The sequence below is a fragment of the Artemia franciscana genome, chromosome 2, assembly GCF_032884065.1.
Source record: "Artemia franciscana chromosome 2, ASM3288406v1, whole genome shotgun sequence".
Taxonomy (NCBI): Eukaryota; Metazoa; Arthropoda; class Branchiopoda; order Anostraca; family Artemiidae; genus Artemia; species Artemia franciscana.
In genome coordinates this window covers 25436720-25456621 of record NC_088864.1, presented here as the reverse complement: position 1 = coordinate 25456621, position 19902 = coordinate 25436720, and the positions used below count along the sequence as shown (strand labels likewise).

Sequence of the window (19902 nt, the reverse complement as noted above, 5' to 3'; positions counted from 1 at the left end):
CTTACTTTCAGTTGAAAAAAGTTCTTTTTTATTACTCAATTTCAGACTTTTCTTCAGATCATACCAAGAAGTCCCCCCTCCCGGGTATGATTCTCCTGGAAAAGTTCCCCAAGGAAAATTTTTCCGTTGTAAAATCCCTCCCACAAATGATACCCACTCCCCAAATGATACATCAAAGAATCGAATTATGATGCTTAATCAATATATATTAAATTCATCAACTTTAAAGCTACCCATCAAAAGTTATGAGCCTCAGAATATTTTTGTCCAATTTTTGAAAAAGAGGTGAAACATCTCCAAACCATCAAGCAATCTTAACGAAAATCACATTATCAGATTTAGCGTATCAGAGAATTCTACTATAGTGGTTTCAAGCTCCTATCTACAAAAATGTGGAATTTTACATTTTTTGCTTGATGAAAGAACACGGATGCGCGTTTTTTTTGTTTGTTGTTTATGTGTGTGTGTGTTTGTTTTCGTTTTCGAGGATCCTAGAAGATCGGGAGAGGACTCATTTGATTATAAGTCAAAAGTACTAGTGCTCTTTTTAAGTGACCAAAAATAATTGGGAGCACCTAACCGCCATCCTTTCCCACAAAGTCACCCGGATAGTCATGTTGTTCAGCATATTTGAAATTTCTAATAACTATGACTCTGAGGATGACTTAACCCTCCAAAGTCTCCGGGGGAATGGCTCCAAGCTATGCAATTTGCACATTGTTTACATATAATATTGGTTATTGGGAAGTATACAGACATTTTATTTGGCGGATTTTTATGGTGAGGAGAGTCTTTACGTCAGAGGATCTTTCCATGGAGAAATTTCTCGTAGGGTATGGGAATTTTCCAAAGAGCGTGAGTCTGATTTCCCGGCAATAACTTAAAAAACGATCCGAAACTAAATAAAAACAATTTTTTCAACTAAACGTAAGAAGCACTACTAAAACAAACAGAACGCTGTTAGAACAGCTTATCATTCTAATTAAACGGACCTTGTGTTTCATTGACTGATTGGTAAAAAACTCAAACTTCAGTATGAAGAATGAGAATGGAATTTTGATACCAATACGTACATCAAAAGAATTGCCTTTTAATGCTGATTTTAAATATATAAGTTTCATCAAGTTTAGTCTTACCCATCAAAAGTTACGAGCCTGAGAAAATTTGCCTTATTTTAGGAAATATGGGGAAACACCCCCTAAAAGTCATACACTTTTAACGGAAATCACACCATCAAATTCAGTCTATGAGAGAACCCTACTGTAGAAGTTTCAATCTTCTATCTACAAAAATATGGAATTTCGTATTTTGCCAGAAGGTAGATCACGGATGCGTGTTTATTTGTTTGTTTGTTTGTTTTTTTTTTGCTTTTTTTTGCTTTTTTTTCTCAGGGATGATCGTATCGACCCAGTGGTCCTAGAATGTTGCGAGAGGGCTCATTCTAACGGAAATGAAAGTTCTAGCGCCTTTGTTAAGTAACCAAAAAAAATTGAAGGTTACTTAGGCCCCCTCCCACGCACAATTATTTTCCCAAAGTCACCGGTTCAAAATTCTGAGAGAGCCATTTTATTCAACGTAGTCGAAAAACCTTATAACTATGTCTTTGGGGCTCATTTACTCGTCCACAGTCCCCGTGGGAGGGGCTACAAGTTACAAACTTTGACCAGTAATTACATATAGTAATATGGGGAAGTGTACAGACGTTTTCAGGGGGATTTTTTGGTTGGGGGAGGGGTTGAGAGAGGGGAATAAGTTGGGGGAACTTTCCATCGAGGAATATTTAAGCTTTAGTGCAAAGAGCGAGGTACTGACGAGGGGGTGAACCCGCTCATATACGTAATAAAAATATGAGAATACAAAAGTCCGTTACGTAAGCTAATTTGTAAGTTACGTAAGCTATGTATATCTTTTACTAATAAAAAAGTTCGTAAAAAATTCGAAGTTCTAATAGCCTTTTTAAGTAATACGTTTTTTTTTTTAACTGAAAGTAAGGAGCGACATTAAAACTTAAAATGAAAAGAAATTACTTTGTATATGAAAGGGGCTGCTTCCTCATCAACGCCCCGCTATTTACGCTAAAGTGTTTTACTGTTTTCAAAAGTAGAGTTGAGAGAAAGAGTTAAAATTTAGCGTAAAGAGCGGGGCGTTGATAAGGAAGCAGCCCCTTTCATATACGAAGTAATTTTGCTTCGTTTTAAGTTTAAAGTTGCCTTTTAAAGTAACCAAGAAATTGGAGGGCAACTAGGACTCCGCCCCCGCTCTTTTATTCTCAAAATCCTTCGATCAAAACTATGAGAAAGCCATTTAGCCGAAAAAATAAATATGCAAATTCCGTTATAATTATTCATCTACGGAGAGCCAAAATCAAAACATGCATTGATTCAAAAACTTTCAGAAATTAAACAAAAAAAAACAAGTTTTTTTAACTGAAAGTAAGGAGCGACATTAAAACTTCAAACGAACAGAAATTACTTCGTATATAAAAGGGGCTGCATCCTCATCAACGCCCCACTCTTTACGGTAAAGTGTTTTACTTTTTTAAAAAGTAGAGTTTAGAGAAAGAGTTAAACTTTAGCGTAAAGAGCGGGGCGTTGATGAGGAAGTAGCCCCTTTATCATAGGAAGTAATTTAGGTTCGTTTTAAGTTTTAATGTTACTGCTTACTTTCAGTTAAAAAATTATTTTTTTTTATGTAATTGCAACAAAAGGGTAAATTTTTCCAGGCAATATCTTTAAAACCTCCTCAATTTAAAACGAGTTAATCCTATAGATTATATTAGGTACTCCCTTTATTTCCCATTATACAGTATCTGATTGCAGTATCTGCCTTTCTGCTTTTGTCAAACTTGCGCAAAACAAACCTTACATAACAACATTTATTTGAGAAAGTGGAGCCCTCCCTCACTTTGTAAGAAATTCAAACCTTTAAATTTTTTTAGCCTTAATGTCTATTTACCATTTTAATAAAAATTAGAGGCTTTGAATCAGCAAACCTGCAAATTTTTTGCCTTACGTTTTTTTTTCTATGACTATGAAATTTAGTTTTGCAGACAAAATGGAAGTAAATTCGCGAAGACTGTGTTTCTCATCTTTGAAGTGATTTTATGAAGGCATATATTTGAATTATCCATACTTTTTTTTGCTGTATTTGAGCTAAGATCTACTAAACTAATAAAAGGAAATAAATGTTAATAAAAATTTTAATACCACGTTTTTTCCACAAAAGATAAAAATCTTAAAAGATGAAAATTATTTTTCTACAGGATACACCTATAAAAATTAAAAGTTAAAGATCTCACCATGAGCCCGAATAGGCATAGGAAAAATGGATTATTTATTCTTTCTCAGTAGGTACATTCCTAAGCTGAACAAATAACTTAATTATCAAAGAAAAAAAAATGAGAGAAATTCCAGACACAATGGAAAAGATGAAGTTGGTAAGTTACCAAGGCAAAGAAGACTAAATAAAGAAGAAGCAACTGAAAAAAAAATACAAAAATCATTTAAAAACTAAACAACAAACTAGAGAACATTCTAATTAAATTAAATTTGTAACTACAGCATTATCTATAAAAGGACATTTCATCTAAAAATCCTCTTTCTCTTGCTTAGGTCATTTAGCATAATAAAACGCTCATTTGCCCGAAACATATCATCAAACAGTTCGTGGTAACGAGCTGTATATATGGAGCGATGTGGCCAGTAGTAACCAAAACTCTAAAAAACGAAATTTTTATATATCAAATCAAAAGAAAGGCTTATTATGTTGATTTTAAATATATATGAATCATTAAGTTTAGTTTTATCCATCAAAGGGCACAAGTCTGAGAAAATTGGCCTGATTTTCGAGAAAGGCGGGAAACACACCCCCTTAAAGTCAAAGAATCCTCTTAAAAATCACACTATCAGATTCAGCACATCAGAGAAACCTACTGTTGAAGTTTCAAGCTCCCATTTCAAAATGTGGAATTTTCGATTATTTTGCCAAAAGAAAGATCCCGGATGTGTGTATATTTTTTTTCAGGGATGATCGAATCGAACTAATGGCCCTAGAATATTTAGAGATGGCTCATTCAAACGGAAATTAAAAGTTCTAGTGTGCTTTTTAAGTGATAAGAAATAGAGATATTCCATCCCCCTCCCATGCCCTTTTCTACCAACGTGGTTTGTGCAATGTAAGGGAATTAAATTGCACTTATCCGCAATGTCTGGGGAACACCTTAGGATATTAAGTTGAAAATTTCTGAACATGTTTAGGAGGATATTTAACTAATAAAAAGGCACTATTTGTTTTCTACTTATACAACTCCTACTAGTAGTAGTACTGCTACTGCTGGGGCTATTAGTACTACTATTACTAAGCTTGATGGTATAAGATAAAACTTTTAAGGATTTTTGAGCGGGGTGTTGTACTAAGTTAAAATTTATTATTTGCATGTAGGTTATCAAAAGAACGTCTGAATCAAACAGTTCATGGTAACGAACTGTAAGTAAGGAGTGACCCGGCTCAACAGTACCAAAAACTGTAAGAAAAGGAATTTTGATACTGATAGATACATCACAAGAATTGGATTTTTAAACTGATTTCAATTAAATAAGTTTCATCAAGTTACATTTTTACCCATCAAAAGTTACGAGGCTGAAAAAATGTGCCTTATTTTTGAGAAAAGAGGAAGACACCCCCTAAAAGCCCATTAACCACTTTTGTGAAAAGCATTAAATATAATAGAGAGTGAATCAATAGGAAGTCCTTTTGAACGCATAGTTTTACTCTTGGGACAGTTCGACGCTAGAATGAGTTTCTTAGCTACCACTGGACATCTGATGCAAGCTTTTAAAAGTCATACAATCTTAATGAAAATCACATCCTAAGACTCAGGATCAAAGAACCCCACTGTAGAGGTTTCAAGCTCTATCTGAAAAAATGTGGGATTTTGTATTTTTTGCAAGAGGAAAGATCACGGATGCGAATTATTTTTTGTTGTTGTTTTTTTCTCAGGGGTGTTTTAAACCAAACATCAGTCATACAACAAAACTGTGGATCTTCAACGCTCTAGTAGGCTCTGTGATGCTTTACGGAGCTGAGACATGGCAAGCATCAGCTGCAAAACTCAAGAAAATTTACGTATTTAATGCGAAGAGCCTAAGGAGGATCGAGGGCCTACGATGGTCAGACTTCGTCAGCAATGAGAACCTTCTGCAGTTCACAAAGCAGTCTTGGTTTTCGACTCAAGCAGCCGAGCGAACCTTACGATGGTTCGGGCATCCGCTTTGAATGCCACCACATCTACCCGCAAAGACGATCTACGACTTCGACCCTATCAAAGTCGGTTGGAAGCGACCTCGTGGCCGACCGAAGAAACGTTGGTCCGACAGCCTGTCCGAGTTCTTGACGATGGCAAACATCAGACAGGGTGAAGAGCAAATACTCGCCATGGACCGAAGTGGACGGAGAAGGCAGACGTCACTCTCTACGCCGAGCAGTGCCCGGCAGGAGACTTAAGTCAAGTAAGTCAAAGTTTTCATCGACCCAGTGGTCCTAGAAAATTGCAAGTGGGCTCAATCAAACAGAAATCAAAAGTCCCAGTGCCCTTTTTAACTGACCAAAAAATTGGATTGCAACTAGGCCCCCCTCAGACGCTCATTTTCCCCCGAAGTTGCCTGATTTGTGTGGGAGGATCTTTATATGGAGGAATTTTTAATGAGAGAAGGGACCTTCGATGAAGGAAACGCTGGATTTCCCAGCATTGTTTAATAAACAATCATAAATTAGATAAAAAATGATTTTTTTTTTTTTAACTGAAAGCAAGGAACAACATTAAAACTTAAAAAGAACAAAAATTAGTACGTATATGAGTGGGTTTGCCCCCTTGCCAATATCTGACTCTTTACGCGCAAAACAGTACTTTCAAAATAGATATTTATTTCAAATTAAACGGCCTTTGTGATTTAGGGGTCATTCTTAAAGAATTGGACTATAGTTCAAAGTTTAGCGTAAAGAGCAAGGTGTTGACTAGAGACTGAACCCCCTCATATGCGTAATAAATTCTATTCGTTTTAAGTTTTAATGTTGCTCCTTACTTTCAAATGAAAAACTTGTTTCGTCACTCTTACTCGCCTATCTTTTTCATGGCAGTGTCCCCACCAAGGACTTTTCCGAAATCATTACGATCTACTAAGTTCACAGTGCCCCGATACGAAATTGACTATTAAAATTGACTATTGACTCGGACTGAACCTGCTAAAGAGAGACTTCGTCCTCCTGAAGTTTCCCTGTTGTAAATACAGTGAAAATATTGTTGTCATTTTTTCATGTGATTGCACCTTTACTACCCATGTTAATAGTGTGACCTGTAAAGCTAATGCATCTTTGCAAATCCTTTCAAAAATCAGTCGCTGCGGGTGCAACGCGCACAGTGTCCTTCAGGCCTACCTGTGCTACGTTTGCCCCATGCTTGGATACGCCTGTCCTGTCTGGGACCCGTCAGTATTGAGAATCGCCTATATGCAGAAACTGGTGTCAGTCCAAAAACGGGCAACCAGGATCATTCTGAGTAAGAGAGACATTTCCTACCACAAATGCCCTTGCAACCTTTGAACTCCAAAGTTTGGAACTCTGTTTGGGTGACCTTGTACTGAGATTTGGCAAAATGCTTTTGTCTAACCCTGCTCACTGTGACGTTTTACACCCAGAAGCCCTGAAAGTCAGCCGTACGAGACAGAAGCAAAAACTTGTACTTGTTCGTGCTCGGACAAACCGCTACCACAACTCTTTCGTTCCTTTTTTACGTACATAATGAAATGTTTTGTATTTCAACATCAAGTTAGCCATTTGAGTTACAATTTTTGTTTAAATAACCAAATGTCACTGAGAAATTGAGGGAAATTGAATCGAGGGGGAAATCGAGCCAAATCAAAACACACAATGCACCTGCAGGTTGTCAAATGGGTCTATCAGCAATATCCCAGCAACGCCTTAGGGTATTAAGCTTAAAGTTACAGGGCTACTAATATCACTATCACTTTTGCTGCTACTTTTTCTATTACTCCTGCTGCTAGTACTATTACTACTACTACTACTACTACTACTACTACTACTACTACTACTACTACTACTACTACTACTACTACTACTACTACTACTACTACTACTACTACTACTACTACTACTACTACTACTACTACTACTACTATTTCTACTACTACTTCTACTATTACTACAACTATTACTACTAGTGCAACTATTGAATTAAATCAAAATAGTTTAAGTATATCCAAGTTGTTAGATTGGCACAGGCGGTATATTTTAGAATAGAAACAGGTTTAAGAGACGAACCTTTCAAGAGTTTTTTTTTTAGTTTGCTATAAAACTGAATCAAAAGGCCCAATATGCGTGCTAGTTGCCAATAGGGCGTGTCAGCAATATCATTGGCTGAGGTAGACAAAGGGCACAATGCGTATCCAACTTGTCAAAAGGTCATATTTGCAATATCCTTGTAACAAATAGGGATGTAACGTTAAATCTTTCAGAGCACGTTGTAGCAAATATCGAACTAAATCTAAGAAAACTATGTCGATAAGAGTTCGTCATAAATTTCCGATATCTCTAGAACGGATAAAGGTATGAAGTTGGAGATTTCAGTGCTAGTGTAGGGAATGTTAGATTAAAGATGGATATTAAACGGGCGTATTTGTAATACATAAGGAATGGTTAATGACATTAAGGTGGAACTTTCAGACGATGATGAGTTGTATGCTGAACTAAATCATAGTGCACAATGAGCACGCAGATTGTCAAACGGGCACATCAGCAATAAATCACGAATGGCTGAGGGTGTTGAATTGAACCTTTCGAGGCTACAAAAACTGCTAGTACTAACTTCCAAAACTACCATTTATGCTTTTACTGCTACTATTTCTGCTACTGCTGCTACATCTATTTATGAGTGTGACTGCTTCTGTTGGTAACTACTTGCAACTGCAAAAACTTGTGACTTTAACTACTTACGATTGCGACTCCAAATGCTTGCGACTGTGGCTACTAAGAAATACGACTTCGGCTACATATGGATTTAACTGCAACAGCTACTTTTATCCGAAGCTACTTGCGTCTGCAACTATGCAACTATGACTAAAACTTGCAACTGTGATTACTTGTGACTGCTACTGTGACTCTTTGGAAATGCGTTTGTGGCTACATTTGACTGTGATTGCTTGCAATTACAAATGCAACTGTGACCACTTGTGGCTGCTACTACCGATACAACTACTACTAATATTACCGTTACTATCACTGCTACTACTACTAAAATTACTAAATACTACTGCTACCGCTACTACTACTGCCACTACTGCTACTATTGAACCAAACCAAAATATTTTAAGCGCATCCACGTTGTCATATTAGCACAGATGAAATAAATCAGGAATTGAATAGGGTATTTAGTTGAAAGCTTAAGGAAAAGTAAGGGATGTAAAACTAAATCAAAGTAAACTATGCGTGTCCGGATCGTCAAAAGGTTGTCTGTAAAATATCCTAGGAAAAGTCAGGGCATTTCGGTGGACCTTTAGGATGTGTTTAAGGATGTTAAACAAAATCAAAAGACAATATGCACATCCAGCTGTATCTAGAGGGCATATTTGCTATACTTTTGGAACGGCTAAGGGTGTTAAATTTTCATGGTCTGTTGAATGGGAAACTGAAACTAAATCAAAATTCACTATAAGTAAGTAAGTAAGTAAATTTATTTGCACTAAGAGCCCTAGGGCCATGACAATACAAAACAAAAAAGAAAATTTAATTTTAAAGGCTAGACATTACATAATCATTACATAGTATAAACAAAGAAAAATACAAATCACAAAAATCTACATTTGTCCTCCATTGCCAACCTGAGAAATCTTCCTAAATTTTTAGCACTTGCAAAACATTCCACCCTCATTATACTCATCAGCCATCTCTCATGAAACCTACCCTTCCTTCCTCAACCTACCCAATTATGCATACTCATACATCACATGATCCACACTCTCGTCGATAATACCACACATCGGGGAAAAATAATGTATCCTAAGTAAAAATATATGCTTTCAACGATACTAAAAGGAGGCACCTGCAACATTTCTAGAAAGGTTAATGAAGTTAAGTTGATACTTTCAGGGAACAGGAGAGGGATAGGTCATTAGCAATTATCTACACCTAAGGTTGTATTATAATGAAGGTTAGAATTCCATCAGCCCTATAGAAGCCCAAAGATTATACAGATTTTAACCGATATATTTAAACATTTTGCCCTACAGCCATCAATTCAAAGCAATATAGAACAACTATTACTAAAAGCTCTTGCAAAACTTTATCCAACACATAAATATTAAGCAAAAATCTTGATTTTTATAGAGATAGAATTAAGGAAAAAAAGTTTTTTCTACTGCAAGTAAGGAGCAACATAAAAATTTAAAATAAACATAAATTACTAACATAGATGAGGGGAGCTTCCCCCTACCTAATACCCCTCTCTTCACGCATTAATTCTTAGTACTTTTAAAAGCTTCCGATTCTAATTAAATGGGCTTTCATGAGTTGTTCTTAAAGTATTCGGACAAAAGGTCAAACTTTAGCATAAAAAGCAGATATTGAGGAGGGGGTATCCCCTTCATATACGGAATAATTACTTTTCATTTTAAGTTTTAATATTGCTCCTTACTTACAGTAGAAAGCTTATTCTTTGTTTCACTTTTGGCCGTTCTTCCGACCAGGAAAAACAAAAACAAAAAGCAATTGACCATGGGTTGTCAGTTCAATATACATGCACTGATATTTACTCCTTATGTCTTTAACAAATTTTTATATAAAGTCAAATGTGTGAAAACATTTATAATGTGTTTTGTTATCCGTAAAGTGCAAATTATGTTCTGGTCTTGAGAAGGCATGGGGGTTATCAGCCCTACCCATGCTATTTTTGATTGTTTTGAGTTTAATTCGATTATTTATTGTAATCTTCTGTATGTTTTGGGTTTTATTCATTTATTGATAAGGCTTTGTGGTTGTTTTACGCTTGGAGGATTATTTGATTCCATTTTTGCTCAGTTTTGGTTTAATGAAGCTTTTAACTTTTCTTTGAAAATTTTTTAGCTGAAGTTAAGGTAAAAAAAAATCCAAAAGGTATAATAACTATAAATCCCCATCAACAAACAAATAAAACCCATAACGAACAAAAATTAGAATAAATGATCAAGTCAAACTGAAAACGAGCTGAAACTACCAATTATAAGAATAAGGTTAACGCTCCTTGTGCCTTTTAGAGACCGGAAAATAATTTGCACTCTGTTAAAACCTGAATACATTTTAAACATTTCCTCTTTTTTAACTTTAATAATTCCAAATTTAATAAGACTTTCAGGAATGAGTATCAGTATATGTTTTGAACTGTCAATACACTTTGGTTTGTTTGTTTTTCAGTATTTTTCGTTATGATTGTGATGTTATTATTGATATTTCCAGAAATAAAATCACATAGCTCGACATAAAGATTGTTTTCAGTAAATGAAAAATTCTTTCTTGTCCTCAGAATCCAGAAAGGACGTTGTTTCATTCTTCTTTGTGACAGTTTCTGCTTGTTTTGATGCGGGCTGGGTTATTTATTTATTTAACGTTTGATTTGGATTTTATTTGGCTATCGATGGTGATTTACAATGGTTCTACGCTTGAAAAGTTATTTGGTTTACAAAGGCTGTTTTTTTGTCTTTGAAAAACTAAATTGCGGAAATAGTTTTTTAATTAATTCTAGAAATAGACAAATTTTATATTTTGTTTCAATTTTATATGAACTAGAAGACCGTAGAGGGTGTCATTAATGGTCATTTCCTTGGGCTAAGAATCATTTTTTGGTTTTGCCAAAAAGATAATATTGCATTCATTCCTATCCTAAATTTAGTCAAATCCATAAAATCTAAGACTGCGAAGGTAGACCTCTGTTTCAATACTTGCAGAGCTTATCATGTTTATCAAAATGTTGCTGGCCCTTAACCTCTCAATTCTCTTGAATTTAAAAATGTTGCTTTCATCTTTCATCTGCTAGATACATTTTCTTTGGATTTTTAAAACTGTCGGCGAAAGTTTCCCGGAAACCACTTGCGAACTCAGTAAGGATTTCATTCAGTTTTCAGTCAGGACTGGTGATATACACTGTCTCTGAAAAATTTCAATTATTCACTTAAATTAGCCAAATGTTTGTAAGATTGTCGTCTGTATAGAGTATATTTGTTCACTTGTAAATGAAGTAACAGAATGGGAATCAGAACAGGTAAATTAAACTCTGATTTTTCCCGTTATTGAATACTGGTAAAGTGTCCAGTAGGGTAAAATCACAGGAATTTGCGAGGGGATGAAATGTACTTTCCGTTATCCTGGGGAGCATATTTGTTTTTTGTTTTGTTTTTTTTTAATGAAAATGCAAGAACTCACTTTTTAACTAAGATTAGAAATTTTTAGGAAAAGGGGTCAAGAATGCAAAGGCCCCCCTCTTCCCCATAATTGAAGCCACTGGAAGTTTCTTAATCCTTTTTATGATGAAATGATTTGTTTGTAAATATAAGTACATTAGTCAAACAAGTTTGAATGACATAAAATCGTTTTTTCCGTAATTGACCACGGATACCAACCAAACTCCCCCTCTCCCACACTCAGCAGTGGTTTTTCTTCAAACTACCAACCCCAAGGTAGACAAATAGTTATCTTTTATAATTACCAATTACCGACTAGAATAAGTCTTGATGCTTAGAAACTCTCTAGAATAGAAAAATTACACCTGTTTCTGTTTTTCCTACGAAATACGCTTCAAACCCGAATACATAAATGTTATTCCCTCCACAACCTAACATTCTGCCTTTTGGCTTCAACATGCATTCATAGCACTGCAACTAATTAGAGATCCAAGTTTATACTAAACCTTTATGGTTGGCAGTTTAGGACAAATCCATATATTCTAAAAAAACAGTTTTGTGTTTTTTTTTATGGATACTGTATTTTGATTATTATTTGTCAACTGGAAAAATATGACTTTTGTGTATTTTTTGTTTTCAATGTGTTCAACGTGTTTGCATATTGTTGTTCAATGTTTGTTTTCATGCTGTTTTGCATGCTCTTACTGGGTAAAATGGTATTTCTAGTAGCTGGAGAGTGGAATAACAAATATAGCTTCCAAAACTCAATGTTAAAAATTACTCTTAGTCCATCATTTTCTATGATCCTATTATCCATTTGAAATTTCTTGAAATATTCCTCTAAAAGTTTATAGTAGAGGTATAAAAATTATGCGATTTGAATGAATAATACCTAAATATTTGGTATGAGACGTCTTAACATTTTACAGTCTTTTGCAGAGGATGAAATATTTGAACTAGAATTAATTTTACATATATGAAGTCGTAGTAGAATAGAGCATTGGGCTCAATAAGGAAGGAGATGAAACCAAGTATTTTATCCCCCTCTTGAACCAGGATCATGAAATTAAAAAAAATGTAATTTTTCTAAAAACCGGGAACAAATTTTTAATTTTTGTGAAAAAAAGTGCATGTCAAAGCTTTGCCCCCCCCCAAAAAAAAGAGAAATTCCTCATTAGTTTTTATTAGTTCTCCCCAAAGTAGGCTCAGGTTCTATGCTATAGTAAGCTACATTATTTGATCAACAAAAGCTGTGGTAATTAACTGTAGATGAAAATGTACCCGCAATGCATCTTAAGATGTATTTTCCTCTTTCTATATGGTCAATTTTTACTGAATTATCGTGTATAAACTAAGCAACACAAAAATTAATCATGTCATAATGCCATTGCTAAATCTTAAAAAGAGCAAAAATCACAAATTGCGAAAATTATCTCTGATAAGCTACAAATAATTGATAAATTGTTGAATCCTAAGATAATTACAACCGCGGAAGATTGCATTGCACCCGAGGAAAACAGTTTCAACGGAAGATTGCACCCAAAAAATATTCCAGTCAGGATGATTGTACCCATGGAAAATACATTTCAGCGCAAATGTGCTTAATTAAGTATTGCTTGTTGCAAAAAAATTACACGATTCCGATTTTCCATCAGCAACGGCACTTAAAAAAAAGACTTGGTTAACTATTTTTGTTTCTGAAATATCCCATATTATTCCCAAGATTTTAGTTTCATTTGATTCCACGCCCCTTTTGCGATTTGTGTGACCACAGGTGTAGGTAGAAATTTCGTTCCAAAGGGATCCACTCCCTAAAGATAAACAAACACACAGGACCTTCTGCTGGAGGGTGGATGGAAGGACGGTCTCGACGTCCTTCCGTCGTTCATTCGAATGATAATATGCAAAACAAAACCAGTAATTGAGACAATCTAAATTTCACGATTTCAGAAACATAGAATACGTGGACTTAAACATCCCCCTATTTATAGTTTTATTAAGGGGATGGGGAGTAGTGAGGCCTCATAGGTTCTTATGGTCCTCATAGCCCCTATATCTTTCTTTCTTTAATAATTTAAGATGAACGGCGACCCCGTCAAGACGCAGCTGCACGTTACGTCATATGAAATGTTTTCTAAGAGACACAGGTGTCTGTTACGTCATAAAGAAAGTCTACTTTTGCATGTTAAATGATAGATATTGTTTAAAAAACCTGCGAGGGCAAGGGAAAAATCTTCAGGATTTCTAAGACTGTTACATAATAGAGATTCTTTAAATACCTTCAGGGGCTTCTTTACATCAGTATTTCTTTGAATTTTACGTAATAGGACGTGGGGTGTTACATAATAGGAGGCGTTAGAGTCCACTGCTCAACCGGGGGAGTTTTTAATAAGAAATTTTTCTTCAAGAGGTTTTTCAAGATGTTTCAAGACACTCCAATTCGTTTTTAAGACATTTTTCCACAAGACATTTTTCAGGACGTTTCAAGACATTTCAAGACGTTTCCTATGACAGCTTTTTTCATGACAGTCTTTCAAAGACATTTCAAGACGTTTTTTGAAACATATTTCTTCAAGACGTTTCAAGACGTTTTAAGACGTTTTTTGAAACATTTTTCTTCAAGGTATTTTTTTCAAGACGTTCCAAAAAAATTTTCCAGACGTTTTTTAAGACACTTTTTCTTCAAGGTGCTTTCTTTCATGACTTCCTTAGTTCTTACGCAACAGGGGAATGTTTACTTATGTTAAGGATGACGCATTCACAAGGAGCTTGTTTTTTCAGCCCCCCGTGGAGAACTCCCGCTTGTAACTGAGCACGACATACACATGGGTGGCATGTATTAACGGGGGGGGGGCACACTTGGTTGTTACGTAATGTCAGTGCATATGTCAGTGTTACGTAATCGTGGTGAACGCCTGAGATGTCAGGTAAGGGCAGCACACACGTGTGGTCTTATGTAATGACGGTGCATACGAAGGATGTGAAGCAACCTTACACATGGGTGTTAAGTAATAACAGGGGGCACACGCAGTTGTTACGTAATGATAGTGCAAACGTTGGATGTTCCGCAATGACAGCGCACACATGGGATGTTACATAGTGACGGCACACACGTCGGTGTTAATACTTTCAGAGATTTTTTCTTCGAGATTTCTGTTTCTTTAAAGGCTTTTTTTATGCAACCTATATATTTAAATGATTATTTCACTATAAGGATTTGATAGGGCCATTCCCATCCAATCAAAATGAACCCTAGACAGCTGGACCAGCAATCTATTTCTAATATTTTGATTCAGGAAAGAGATTCTAAGAATTTGACAATTCCACACGCGGAGAATTCTCATGTCCTGCTTACTAGAATGATTAAGCTATTGATTAAGCGTTCTTTATGACTGCAATAATTGAGATATGATGGGGAAATGAATTAATAGAATTTGGTTGAATTTGAAGTGCACCTGCTTCCTAAGTAATGCTTTAGAAGGGTAATATAAACCACGGAAAAGCGAGTCTTCACTTCTTAGCGATATGATCCTAGCTTTTGGGAGGGGCCTTAATTACAGATTTCTAGAGATCTTTTCTTAAGGAATGATATAAACTTGTTTGAAACATTGGAAAATACTTCTTCTTAGAGAATGTTTATAGATGTTTTCTTAAAGATTTCTCTAAGTTTGCTCAAAATATAGGAAAATGGGAGCACAAGTCATGTGATAATTCTATATTTTGTTTATTTTTTCTTTATATACTTTGTGCAGGTAGTCCTAAAAATAATGGTTAACATATGCATTTGTCTTAGACAAAAAGACTGTCATAGCAAAGCGACGTTTTCAGTCATTTTGTTGGTGCAAAACAATTCTAGCCAAAAGAATGCCAGAAAGCTATTGTGTGAAATTCTAAGATAGTAACAAATAAACGGTTAACATAGACATTTATTTTAGCCAAAAAATCTGTCCCCCAGCAAAGTGGCGTCTTAAGCCGATTTGTGGTGAACAACAATTTTAGCCAAAAGAAGGCCGAAATGCTATTGTGTGAAAATTCTGAGATAGGAAATTGATTTATAATTATTGAAAAACTATACGCATTTTGAGCCCCAGTTTCAGGAGCAGTAATGCCGTACAGTAGCGCATCCTTTCCTACAGGTGTGGGTAGTCCTTCAAAATAAATGGCAACATAGACATGTTTTTGCCCTTCATGTGAGTAGAGGATTCAGTTGAAGATAAAAAAATGGTGTACAGTTGTGTATAATAGAGCTTCAGCAATTATGGAGAATGATCGGTGGTTCTTTACGTAGGTTGGGGAAAGAGTGTGCCTTAAGCGTCAAAACGTGAGTTTCTAATTCCCAGAGGATCTTCAAATGAACGTGGCCAAATTTTCAAACGTGCCATGTAAAGCTGTTATTTAAGGGTATATTGAGCTATTTCTTTATTGTTTTGATTAAAAGTGTAATTTTAAATATGTCATAGGTCCTTGTGAACTTCCAACTTGTTCAATGCTGCAGTACAGATTGATTTGCAAGCCAATACAAAGGTCATGTTTGATTATCAATTGTCTGATCATCATCCCATAGTCTCCTTAATCACTATAACATCTTTTGGTCCTCAGGATAAAATAAGCATCCCTTTCGATCACCCTTTCTGGTTGCCTGAAAAAGACAATCGAATCTTCCTAGATGTGAGCTGGCGCTGAAATTTGCCATCTCCCGTTGGAATTGGCTTCTAGGGCCCCGGTGAAATTGGATGTTAGGGGTTCCGCTGGAATTGTTCACTAGAGTCCCATTGAAATTGGTTTGTAGGCCCCCAGTGGAAATAGATATTCGAAGAAGGGGTCCCGTTGGAATTGCCCACTAGGGGGTGGGTCAGCCACATAATATCACGGTGGCGTAAATATGCATAGCCATAGCTAAACAAACGTAATATTTCAATTAAAACCTCTAGGAAATAACTCTTAATTTTGTTTAATTTTATCTCCGACAACGCGTAATCAATAGCTTAATCATTCTAGTGGGCAGGACATGGGAATTCTTCCTGTGTGGAATTTGTTTTTTGTAGCATCTTTTCCCTGAATTATAATATTAGAAATAGACTACTGGTCTAGCTGTCTAGAGCACTGTTCGATTCGATGGAAATATCCCTTTCGAATCCTGATTGGAAAAAATCATTAGAATATAAAGGTTCCCAGAAAAAAAGCCTTGAAAGAAAAGAAATCCCGAAGAAAAAATCTCTTAAAGTATTATCAAACACCGATATGTGTACTGTCAGTGCGTAATATCTCACATATTCGCTGTCATTACGTAAAAAAAACTATGTATGCGCTGTTATTACTTAACTCCCAGGTGTGCACCCCCCGTCATTACATAACACCCACGTGTGAGATTGCATCAAATCTCACGTTTGCGCTGCCATTACGTGACATTTCACGTGTGACATTTCAAACAAAATTGGAATATTAATTTTACGTTTTTTGGTTAAATTGCTTTCTCTAACTTTTGATAAGACATCTGTGAGAATAAGGAGGTGGGGGAGGGGGCCTAGTTACCCTCCAATTTTTTGGCTACTAAAAAAAATTAAATAGCTGGCTACTTATTTAGCTCTTATGTAAGAACAAAAAAGAACAGCTTTAGTGTAAAGAGCAAGCTGTCCCCTATTCAACGCCCCACTCTTTACGCTAAAGTTTTTCATTGTTTTATACAGTAGAGTTGTGAGAAAGAGTTAAGCTTCACTGTAAATAGTGGGACGTTGAGGAGGGACATAATATTACGGAATAATTTCTTTTCGTTTTAAGTTTTAGCGTCGCCCCTTACTTTTTAATGCCGTATCCTTACTTTCCGTTAAAAAACTTGTTTTTTTATTTATTTTCTGAACGTTTTTGAATTAATACAGGTTTTGAATTTGGCTCACCGTACAGGAATAATTAAAACAAAATTTGAATATTAATTTTACTTTTTTTTTTACTAATAATAACCTTATAATAACCCAAGTTTGATTTTTGTTCTAGTAATCACAAAGGCTGTTTAATTAGAATAGTAGACTATTTTAAAACTTGAAAAAATTTTAGTGTAAGAGCGGGCTATTGAGGAGAGGCTTGTAACCCCCGCAAATAGGTCATTTTTTTCCGTTTGTATTAAGTTTATTACCGTGTATTAAGCTACTTGAGATAAAATTAATTACTTAGATTGGCCGAAAATAACACAAACAAATTATTGTTTATACCGGCCATCTTTTAAAAAAATTTGAACTTTAGCGTAATTTAACGTGGGCGTTAGCGTTAGCGTTAATCCCTCATATAGGTAATATGAGGAAGTTGGACTCACGTCAATACCTCGCTCTTTACTCTAAAGTTCGTGATGTGTTCTAATTACCCCTGAATTACATAAGCCGTTTAATTAGAATAAATAGCCCTTTTGAAATTACTAAAGATGCTTTAGCGTAAAGAGATATATATTGAGGAGGGGATGAAGGAGGGGATGAGGGGATGAAGTATTCTTTCTGTTCTAATTCTTCATGGAGATTCTCTTCCCTCATGAAAAAATCCACCATAGAAAGATCCTCCCACGTAACCCAGTCCTCCTGAGACCATCCCCCAAACAGAAGAAATCCTCCATGAAAACGTCTGTATACTTCCCAATAACGAATGATATATGAAAACGATGGGAAAAGTTCATAACTTGCAGCTCATCTCCCTGGGACTCTGCGGTGTTAAACTGTCCTCAAAGACATAGTTAATTGATTTTTCGATTATGCTGAAGAAAATACCTATCTAAAAATTTTGATCCAGTGACTTTGGAAAAAAGTGAGCATGGGGGCAGGTCTAGTTGCCCTTCAATTTTTTGGGTAAAGGGCACTAAAACATTTAATTTTGGTTCAAATCAGCCCTCTTGTGACAATCTAGGAGCGCTGGATCGATAAGATCACCCCTGGGATAAAGGAAAAACAACAACAAATAAACACACATCCGTCGTGTGTTTTCTGGCAAAACATACAATATTCCACTTTTTTGCAGATAGGAGCTTGAAACCTCTACAGCAGGGTTTTCTGATACGCTAAACTTGATGGTGTGACTATCATTAAGATTCTATGACTTTTAGGGGGTGTTTCCTCCTTTTTTCGAGAATAAGGCAAATTTTCTCAGACTCTTAACTTTTGATGGGTAAGCCTAAACTGGATAAAACTTATATATTTAAATCAGTGTGAAAATTAAATTATTTTGATGTATCTATTGGCATCAGAATTCCATTTTTAGAATTTCGATTACTATTGATCCGAGTCGCTCCTCACTTACAGTTCGTTACCAAAAACTGTTTCATCATAAATCTAAGATCTTTCTTTGGTTAAAAAGCGCACCAAGCAGATGTAGATGAAAGCTTGATACCTCTACAGTAGGGTTCTCTTATAGTTTTGTTTTTAAGGAGGGGGACCGATGTCTAAAAGGGTAGATTTTATGTCAACATATCCAAACTCTCATTGAGCCTTCAGAATAGTTCAAAGTCTAAATGCAGAATTTGTTCCAAGGATTGGGTGAGGAGGAGGAGATTCTTGAAATTTACATTTAATTCCTCTTGGGTTCTTGAAATATTGTTGGTCTACACTTTTATTGTGAGAGTAAAGAGCAACATTAAATCCTAAAACTAACAGAATTTTTTCCGTTTAGGGAGGGGCTCCTCCTTCCTTATCCCCAATCTCCCTCTCATGGTCATAGAAAATTCAGAGGATGCTCATTCGATTGGAAATTGAGAGTTATAGTCCTTTTTTAAACAGCCGAAAGTGATTGGAGACCCACTAGTCCTGTCTTAAAACGATTTTGATATCTGGACCTTTTTTGTCCTGAGGAAATTTGATCAGCATTTTGTGGTACCTATTTTGTACTTTTTCTGCGGCTATTTAATTTTACATGTGGGAATTATCCACAGTGGGAATTATCCCGGGGAAAATTTTCCAGGAGGGATTTTCGGGGAGGTAAGACGCTGGCTCCAAATTTATATTAAATATAAAAAAACAAGTTTTTTTTTTAACTGAAAGTAAGGGGCGACATTGAAACTTAAAACGAACAGAAATTACTTCGTATATAAAAGGGGCTGCTTCCTCATCAACGCCCCGCTCTTTACGCTAAAGTTTGACTCTTTCTCTCAACTCTTCTTTTTAAAACAGTAAAAAACTTTAGTGTAAAGAGCGGGGCGTTGATGAGGAAGCAGCCTTTTTCATATACGAAGTAATTTCTATTCGTTTTAAGTTTTAATGTCGCTCCTTACTTTCAGTTAAAAAAACTTTTTTTTTTATATTTAATTTCTGAACGTTTTTGAATCAATGCATGTTTTGATTTTAGCTCTCCGCAGAGGAATAATTAAAACGAAATTTGCATTTTTTTTTTTTTTTGGCTGAATGGCTTTTTCATAGTTTTGTTTGAATGATTTTGAGAAAAAAAGAGCGGGGGAGGAAGCCTAGTTGCCCTTCGATTTGTTCGTTACTTA

General features: G+C 35.6%; 1 protein-coding gene across 1 annotated transcript in view; it reads left to right on the top strand.

Moving 5' to 3' along the window:
* The first annotated feature begins 11164 nt into the window (after window positions 1–11164).
* LOC136039264 (TWiK family of potassium channels protein 18-like) overlaps window positions 11165–19902 on the top strand; it is a 113599-nt gene continuing 104861 nt past the window's right edge. The window contains exon 1 of the mRNA XM_065722840.1: window positions 11165–11302. The gene's annotated coding sequence lies outside the window, so the exon portion shown is untranslated. The remainder of the gene's footprint in view (window positions 11303–19902) is intronic.